Source organism: Bos grunniens, chromosome 25, assembly GCF_055505025.1.
Source record: "Bos grunniens cultivar Pamir isolate PY7600 chromosome 25, Bosgru_T2T1.0, whole genome shotgun sequence".
In the NCBI taxonomy this organism is placed as follows: domain Eukaryota; kingdom Metazoa; phylum Chordata; class Mammalia; order Artiodactyla; family Bovidae; genus Bos; species Bos grunniens.
The window spans coordinates 32,458,397-32,467,752 of NC_141189.1; positions in this window are offsets into that span (position 1 = coordinate 32,458,397).

Consider the following 9,356-nt stretch of genomic DNA (forward strand, 5'->3'; position numbering starts at 1 on the left):
AGCTATAACAATTCTCTCTTTTGTATTTCCTTGCCTTTTAGTTGTTGCAGAAAGTATGGGATCCTTCCTCTTAAGCATTGATTTGCTGCCTCTTAAATGGCCTCCAGCAGAAATTCGAAGGCTGGAGGGTAGCGGGCAGAGAGGGCAGGAGATGGTGGGGGCTTGGCCCAGCCTCCAGACCTTGTGCAGAGCCTGTATTTCTACCTTACAGGTTATCTGAAATGAAATAAAATCAGGCCTGGGTAGAAAAGGGAGGCTCAGTGATGTTGGCAGCAACTGTGCTAAATCGCTTCAATCGTGTCTAATTCTTTGTGACCCTATAGACTGCCGCCCACCAGGCTCCTCTGTCCATGGGATTCTCTAGGCAAGAATACTGGGGTGGGTTGCCTCCTTCAGGGGACCCCGACTCAGGGATTGAACCTGCATCCCTTACGTCTTCTGCATCGGCAAGCCGGTTCTTTACCACTAGTGCCACCTGGGAAGCCCTGACAGCAACTAAGTATATTCATTTGTCACAAATGGTGTCCGTCCCCCCTTCAAAGCATATATGGAACCCGCCCTTTCTCTCTTGCAGTGGATTGGAGGAGGTGAGGGGGGAAGCAGGGCTGGGGTGCTGGGAGGCTCCCACAGTCCAGACGAGAGCTGATGATGTGCTGGGCCAGGGTCGTGGCTTAGGTGAAGAGGGGACAGATTCCAGGAGTGTTCTGGAGGTCGAGTTGGTCTGGCGCAGTGACCACGAGGGAAGGAGCTGTCCAGGATGCTTTGTTTGTCTTTAAATTTTTTGGCCACAGCCTGAGGCACGTGGCATTGTAGTTCCCCAACCAGGATCAAACCTGCAGCCCCTGAATTGGAAGGCAAAGTCTCAACCACTGGACCACCAGGGAAGTCCCTGGAGTGCTTTGGACAGCAGACTCCTTCCTCTCTGGGGGAAAGCAGCCTTCCTGCCTGGTGCTCATGTGCACAGACCCCCTCCTCCCAGCTGCAGCTGGGGAAGTGAAACACACCAAAATGAGGGTGACTCACTCCTCAGCGTGGACCACCCACACCCCACGCTCAGCCTTCCGAAGAGCAGTAGCCAACAGAGCAAAGAGATGGGGCGGGACAAGGGCATGGATGCCAGAATCAGCTGCTTCCCAGCGCTGTGAGCTTGGACAGCTCAAATCCTCTCTGAGCCTCAGTTTCCCCATCTGGGCCATGGGATGCCCGTTTCTACCTGGGTGTTGTGAGAAATTTAATGGTGAGCAGCTCTTAAGTGGTGGTCTTGAGGAAGAGAGCCCAGGTGGCCCTGGGAGAGACAGGAAGATGTGAAGACTGACTGGTAGGGAGGCTGAGCATGTTGGGAGCACGGTCTGCAGCTGATGAGGGTATGAGGCCAGGCGCCTCCCAGCTGGTGCTTGAGCCCCAGTAGGGTCAGCCTCTGAGCACCCTGTTATAGACAAAGCAAAACTAATGAGGGAGAAGTGATTGGGGTGCCATTTGTGGTTCTGCCGAGCCTTGGGCCATTTCCTTTTTAAAATATATATATATATATATATTTTTTTTTTTTTTTTTAATGACCACTTTCTTTAGAGTCCTTTTGTTGTTTAGTTGCTAAGCCGTGTCCGACTCTGTGACCCCATGGACTGTAGGCCGTCAGGCTCCTCTGTCCATGGGATTTTCCAGGCAAAAATCCTGGAGTGGGTTGCCGTTTCCTTATCCAGGTAGATCTTTCTGGTTTGATCAAACCAGGTCTCCCACACTGCAGGCAGATTATTTACCACTGGACCACCAGGGAAGCTCTTGGTGTGTTTAATTCCTCCCAACACCCAGCCAGGTGGAAATGGCATTCCCATTGCCCACATGGGGAAACAGTTTCAGAGAGGTACTGAGCTGTTCAAGCTCATGACGCTTATTGGATTTGTTACATCATCGCTTCTGTTTCTGACTCGAACTCCATAGTCTTTGAGAGTTTTCCTGATTTTTGGAAGACATGTCCCAGATCCTCTTAAACCCTTTCTCCTTTTGGGTTGTGCATTTTTTCAACTGACAGCAGCCATCTTCATAACACATTTATGCTCATCAGCCATTTCTCAGAGGGGCCCTTGCTCCTTTTGGTGATAAACGGGAGTGAGGGACCACAATCCAGACATGAAGTGCTTATCCCGTTGGGTTATCATTGCATCTAGCTGTGAAACTAGAGATACCGATCCTCTTCATTCACATTTAAGATTACAAGGTTTTCATTTAAGTTCTTTGATTTTATGTATCTCTCTTTTTAAAAAATTTTTACACAGAAAATCTTGGTTCCTAACAACATTAGCACACATTTCTTACCATCTTTATCTTATATTATAAAGCTGACAGTTTCAACCTAATAATACCAATATAATCACTGCCTATAAGATGACCGAGTGCTGTTGAGGATTTCGTTTTGCTTCTGTTTCTTTGATTCTGTGGTCCTTCGGATAAAGCCCATTAGGGATGTGTAATCAAACTGCTGTGTTAAAGTCACTTCCAATGCTCCTCAGTGTGGTTGCCAACTTGACATTCAGTCAGGTTTATTCATTTCTGCTGGGTATTTTTATTTTAAGGGTTTTTTTTGGTCTTTGCTTTATAATTTTATAGACTGTTTGCATTTACAAAATAAAAACTGAAACCAGATACACTCAGAGAAATCTAGCTTCCACATCTGTTCCTTTCACTAATTACCTCTCTCCCCATAGGTTACAGTTTTGTTAGCTTCTGATTTATCTTTCCATTGCCTCTTTGTTCCTTCTTTTTTTTTTTTTTTAACAATTCTGTTAAAAGAATTCTGAAAAGAGCACTATTATATAAATATATGAAGAAGTTGAAATGTTAATCCCTGTGTCATCTCCAACTCTTTGCGACCCCATGAACTATAGCCCATCTGTCCATGGAATTCTCCAGGCAAGAATACTGGAGTGGGTTGCCATTCCTTTCTCTGGGGGATCTTCCTGACCCAGGGATCGAAACACGATTTCCCACATTCTGGACAGATTCTTTTACCATCTGTGCCACCTGTATATGTATGTTTGTATATTTAATATTTATTTATTTGGCTGTGCTGGGTCTTAGTTGTGGCATGTGGGATCTAGTTCCCAGACCAGGGATCGAACCCAAGCCCCATGCATTGGGAGTGCAAAGTCTCAGCCATTGCACCGCCAGGGAAGTCCCCTCCATTGTCTCTTTCTGAAAGTATAAGCAAATGTAGACACATCTCCCACACATTCAGAAGCTAGAATATATATCGTGCACACACAATTCTGCACCTTAGATTTTATTTTTGCTATTTTCTCATAAACCTATATCCTGGAGATCACTCCCGGGTGGTATTAGGAGAGCATCTTCATTTCTTTTCCCAACCGTTGTGCACTCTCCTATGTGGACGTCCAGTTTATTCAACCAGTTTCCCCTTGGCGGATGTTTGTACTGTGTCCAGTCTTTGCTGGTTCTATTAGCGCTGCAACAACAACAAAAAGCTTTGTGCATATGTGAATTTGTACTTTGGGGGCAGATTCTTACGAACTCTAACCAGATTGGTTTAAAAAAAAAAAGTTAAGATTTTTAACATTTTAGAACAGTTTTAGGTTCACAGCAACATTGAGAGGACCTCGTGGGAATTTTAGTCATAACTGTGATGCACGTTACCCAGGAGTTCACGGTTCAATGGGCGTGCGTAGCAGCTGTGCTCATGTGTGGGTGGAGGTGCCACTTGCTGAGGCAGGAAGCACGGAGGGGCTCTTTCTAACTGTACCTTGTGGTTAACAAGTGAGCTGGTGTTGGAGGGAGCGGGAGCCAAGGTGTGGGAAGCGAGGCTAGGTACGCGGGAACATGCAGACAGCAGCGACGTCCAACTTTAGCTGATTGGGAGGCTGCAGGTGGTTCTTGGAGAGGGAGCAGAGTGGGTCTGGCACACCTGGCACTCCCAACCCCAGCTCCTTCTGCAGGGGCCGTCCTCATCTCCCAGGCAGGGAGCAGGTAAGGGAGGGGACCGATGTCCGCCACTGCTGACTGCAGCCTCCTCTGAACCCCGGCTGGGATAAGTGACCCCCCCTCCCCCCGCAGGGCAGGGGAAGGCAGCCTGAACCTGGCCCAGACTTGGGAGACAGACTGCCCTGGGTTCAAACCCCAGCTCGGCTCTGTGACCCTGGGCAAGCTGCCTAACTTCTGTGAGCTTCAGACTCTTCTGTCCAAAGGGGATGGGGTGGGACCTGCCCCACTATGTTGAGGACACTGTGGGCCTGTGGATGGGAAGTGCCTGGCACACAGGAGGTGCTCCCCGCTGAGGACCAGCCATCCCTGCTGCCCTGTGAAGGGGCTGGGGCTGAACCACTGGGAGTCCTGGTTCCTACCTTTGCTGAGCTGGAGCAGCTAGAGAGACCCACTCACTGTGGTGGTGATGGAACCCATGGGCATGAGAGTCAGACAGTGAGTGAAAGTCACTCAGTCGTATCTGACTCTTTTTGACCCCCCCATGGACTGTAGCCCGCCAGGCTCCTCTGTCCATGGGATTTCTCAGGCAGGAATACTGGAGCGAGTTGCCATTCCCTTCTCCAAGGGATCTTCCTGACCCAGGGATGGAATCTGGATCTCCCACACTGTGGGCACATACATTCTTTACCATCTGAGCCACAAGGGAAGCTGAGAGTCAGACAGCTGAGGTTCAAATCCTGGCCTTGCCACTTCCTCTCTAGCTGACTTTTTCTACTCTCTGTTCCTCAGCTTCCCCATCTGTCAAATGGGGATGATGAGACCACCCACTTCACAGCAGTGTTGGGAAGAAGAATTGAGCTGAAATGTTTCAAGTGCTCAGTCCAGAGCTGGACATACAGTAAGTTCTGACTAATGTCACAAAGAACCACAACAGGGGACTGTTGTCTGTGGTCAGCTGCTCAGGCTGGAGCCTTAGGGGCACCAGGACGGGGGGCAGCGGGTGTGCAGGCTTTGTAGCCCCTGAGCGGGCAGGCACATGGGCACTGCTGAAAAGATCATCTCTTTAAGAAGGGAAAGTCAAGGGGCTTCCCTGGTGGCTCAGTGGTAAAGAGTCTGCTGGTCAGTGCTGTTTGATCCCTGGTCCAGGAAGACCCCACATGCAGCGGAGCATCTGAGCTTGTGTGCCACAAGTATTGAGCCTGAGCTCTGAGGCCCGGGGTGGAGCCCTATACTAAGGTCACAGGAGAGAAATCTCTGGAACTGGCCGGTCCACACCCGGGAGCCACAGCTGCTAAGCCCAGGTGCCACAACTACTGAAGCCTGTGTACCCTAGAGCCCATGTTGCACAAGAGACATCACTGCAATGAGAGCCCACGCATCGCAACCAGGAGTGGGCCCCACTCACCGCAACTAGAGAAAAGCCCTAGTGCAGCGACGAAGACCCAACACAGCCCCAAACAAACAAACGGAGTTATATGTTAGAAAAGCAGTTATATTGTTAAAAAATCTTTGAACATATGTCAAAGATTTTTGACTCACGAGTTTACTAGGGAGCTAGTAAGATGTTACAGCCAATTCAAAGGAGGATTAAAAAACCCAGACACAGGCAGGCAATGTGGAGTGCCCAAATGAATTTGCAAACAGGTGCGAAACTGGTCAGTGTGCAAAGGGCAGACATCAATTGTGTCTCTACCGGATGCAGGTCATTTGCATGTCTAAGGAAGAGACTCATTTGCATCACAGTCTGTTTTCTACCTCGTGGGAAATACCTTGAAGACTCTGCCTCTGCAAGGCCAGGATGACCCAGGAGGGTGCACTAGGCAAGACACCGGCCATCTTTTTGCCCAGTTCAAAACCTTGCATAATTTTACACACACATGCACACACACAGTCACAATCACTAACAAAGGCAGTCACGCACACACAGCCACAGCACACACACGGGCCTCCCTCTGTGTGTGTCTGGGTGTCTCTCTGACTCTCCTTTTGCGGTGAGAGTGATTCAGGCTCCCACCTCCAGCCTTTGCTCCGCCTGCTCAGCACACATCTCCATCAGCCCTCTGCCCACCCACATCTTGCTCATCTCTCTGAGCTTCCAAGCAATGCCTCTCTGAGCAGGAATCTCTCTTTCCACTGCACCCCACCCTGTCCTTACTTCCATCTGTCTTCCACGAGCTTCCACGTGGGCACCTGTGTAGGGTAGAAGGAGCCTGGACTCCAGAATCGTTCGGTCTGAGTCCCGATGTGGCACTTGCCCATCATGTGACCATGGGCAAGTCACAGCTCTGAACCTCAGTCTCTCCACTTCATCAAGTGGGATGATAACAGAACCAACCTCATGGGTTGTTTCTATTTTGCTTTGAAGATTAAATTAGCAGAGGCAAAAATGCCCCTTTGGCAGAGGGTCTGACGCACAGGAGAAGAGGCCGACAGAGGATAAGATGGTTGGATGTCATTGCTGATTCAATGGACGTGAACTGGGGCGAACTCTGAGAGATGGTGAGGGACACGGAGGCCTGGCATGCTGCCGTCCATGGGGTCGCAAAGACTTGGACACAACTTGGCGACTTAACAGGTGACACACACAAAGTGCTCAGTACAGGTCAGCTGCTGTGAAAATGGGCTCCTAATCCCCTTTCAATGGGTAGCCTGCTAAAGGGCTCAGTCAGCAGGAGGGGTTGCCTTCCAATAGCTGGAATGGAAGGTCTCCTTGGCGCCCCCCCCGGACCTGCCCCCCAGACCTGCCCCTACCCAGCTGCTGTCGATCCCCAGAGCTGGGATTAAGCAGAGAGGCTGCCAGGAACCCCAGCCCCAGGAGGGGTGCAGGGACTGATGGCTGCAGCTGGGCTGAAGTCCCCCGGGCTGCGGTGATGGATGGGGGGCTGGTTGGTGGAGGAAGTGGCCACTCTGGACGACAGCTGGCCAGGCGCTGATGGATGTCACAGGGGAGCAGCGATGGCAGGAGGACTGCAGAGTCTAAGAGGCTGAGGGAGGCTAAAGCCCAGCCTCTGGAAAAGCCTGCCTGGGGCTCAGCTAGAAGAGTTACGGCCGGTGGTGGGGGGCGGGCCTTGGAGACCTTGAGCACTGTGTGTCCTGGATACTTCCTCCTAGAAACGCTGTTGTGAGGCCAACACCTAAAGGGCCCACGAACTTCAATGTCAGACTCTGGTGGTTGAGGCTAGTAGCATCAATAGCAATGTGATCCCAGTCAATCCTTATAACCACTTGGGTAATGGTTTACTATTTTCCCAAGTTTGCCTGTGGAGATACTGAAGCTTAGATGGGGTCAAAGGAGCCAAGATCTGTCTCAGAGCAAAGCCTTTTCCACCTCCCAGGAAGCCAAGGGGTCCTCTGAGTAGCACTCAGGAAGTCTTCCTTATGATCACCAGCTCTAAGTTGCTTGTTCAGATCATCATTCATTCATTCATGTATTCATTCATCTGTCCACCAAACCCCAGCTGATTTCTTCCTCCATGCTGGGCCCTGGCTGGGTGCCAGGGATACCCCAGTACTCAGACATGGCCTCCGACCTCACAGAGCTCAGTCCCCAGGAAGAAATAGACCAAAGGCACACTATCCCAACTCTGGACCTTGCGGGTGTGGAGTGGTCAGGGATGGCTTCCTGGAGGAGGTGGACCCTGAGCAGACACCCGAAGGACAAAGGGAAGGAAGAACCCATTTTTCTCTGGGCAGGGCAGTGAGTGGGAAGGAAGAAAGGAAGACTTCAGTGGTAGAGACAGTTGAGCTGTATCCTGAATGACAAATAGGAAACAGAGATACAGGCAAGGTTTTCCAGCAGCAAGAAGAATATACACAAAGGCCCAGATGCAGGAATTGCCATAAGGTGAGGGGGTGCAGAAGGTCCCAGTGGATGGTATGCAGGAGCCTGGGATGCAAAAAGAAATGGTACACGATTGGATCAGAGACAAGACAGGATCCAGGTCTAAAAGGCTTTTTTTGTGTGTGTGTGATACAGTTGACATAAAATGTATAGTTTCAGGTATGCAACGATGATTTAATATGTGTATATACTGTAAAATGCCATCACAACAAGTTTAATTAACATTCATTACCTTGCACAGTTTTTTTTTCTTGTGATGAGAACCTTAAAGATCTCCCCTCTTAGCAACTTTCAAATACATAATAGTACATGATTGTTAACTGCAATCACCAATGCTGTGCATTATATTCACAGGACTTATTTATCTCATGACTGGAACTTTGTGGCTTTTGACCCCCTTCCCCCATTTCATGCCTCCCCATCCTTACCCCCTGGCCTCTGGCAATCACCAATCTGTTTCCTGTATCATTTGGCTTTTTTAGATTCCACATATAAAGTGAGATCATACCATTTTTTTATTTCTCTGTCTGACTTATTTTGCTTAGCATAATGTCCTCAAGGTCCATCCATGTTGTGATAAATGGCAAGGTTTCATTCTTTTTTTATGGCTGAATAATATTCCATTGTATATAGATACCACATTTTCTCTATCCATTCATCCATCAGTGGACACTTGGCTTGTTTCTGTATCACTATTGTAAGTAACTCTGCAATGAACATGCAGATATCTTTTTAAGATAGTGGTTTAATTTCCGTAGGATATATACCCAGGAGTGGAATTGATGGATCATAGGGTATTTCTAATATTTTGAGGCACCTCCATACTGTTTTCCATAGTGGCTGCACCAGGTTGCATTCCCACTCTAGACACCAGAGTTCCCTTTCCTCCACACCCTCGCCAGCACTCATTGTGCAGTTGCTCAGTCGTGTCCGACTCTTTGCGACCCCATGGACTGCAGCACGCCAGGCTTCCCTGTCCTTCACCAGCACTTGTTATCTCTTGTCTTTTTGTTAATAGCCATTCTGACGGGTTTGAGGGAAGAGGTTTTGAATACCGTGGAGGGTGTGACTTTATCCTGAGGCTGACAGAGGACCACTGACTACGGCAAGCAGGAGACTGACTCATGAGATCTGTATTTTTTAGAAAGACAACCCTGGCTGCCATTGGGAGGGTGATTAAAGTGGAGCCTGGAGGCCACTGGGAGGCCTAAGCAGTGATTCAGGAGCGAGGCTGAGGGTCCAGCCGGGGCAGGGATGGGTGGTGGACATTCAGCATTGACGACGCTGAGTGGACAAGGCTGGAGCAAATAATTTCCTGGGCAAATGTTACCACAGAGAGGCATGGATGTCCTCCTCACCTGTTTGTATGTCTTTTATAAATGACAAAGCATTGGATTAAGTTTTGAGGGGTTCAGTGGCACATTGAGGCTCCATTAGCAGGTGGTAGAGCCAGAATGGAAACCCCGGAGTGCCCCTTTAGAAACCGAATTCTGGTCTCTTTCTGGGTGGCTTTCAACCGTGTTGCCCTTCCAGGAATGATCTGCAGGGGGAGTCAGAGAGCAGGGGACGTGCCCCCGAGGCC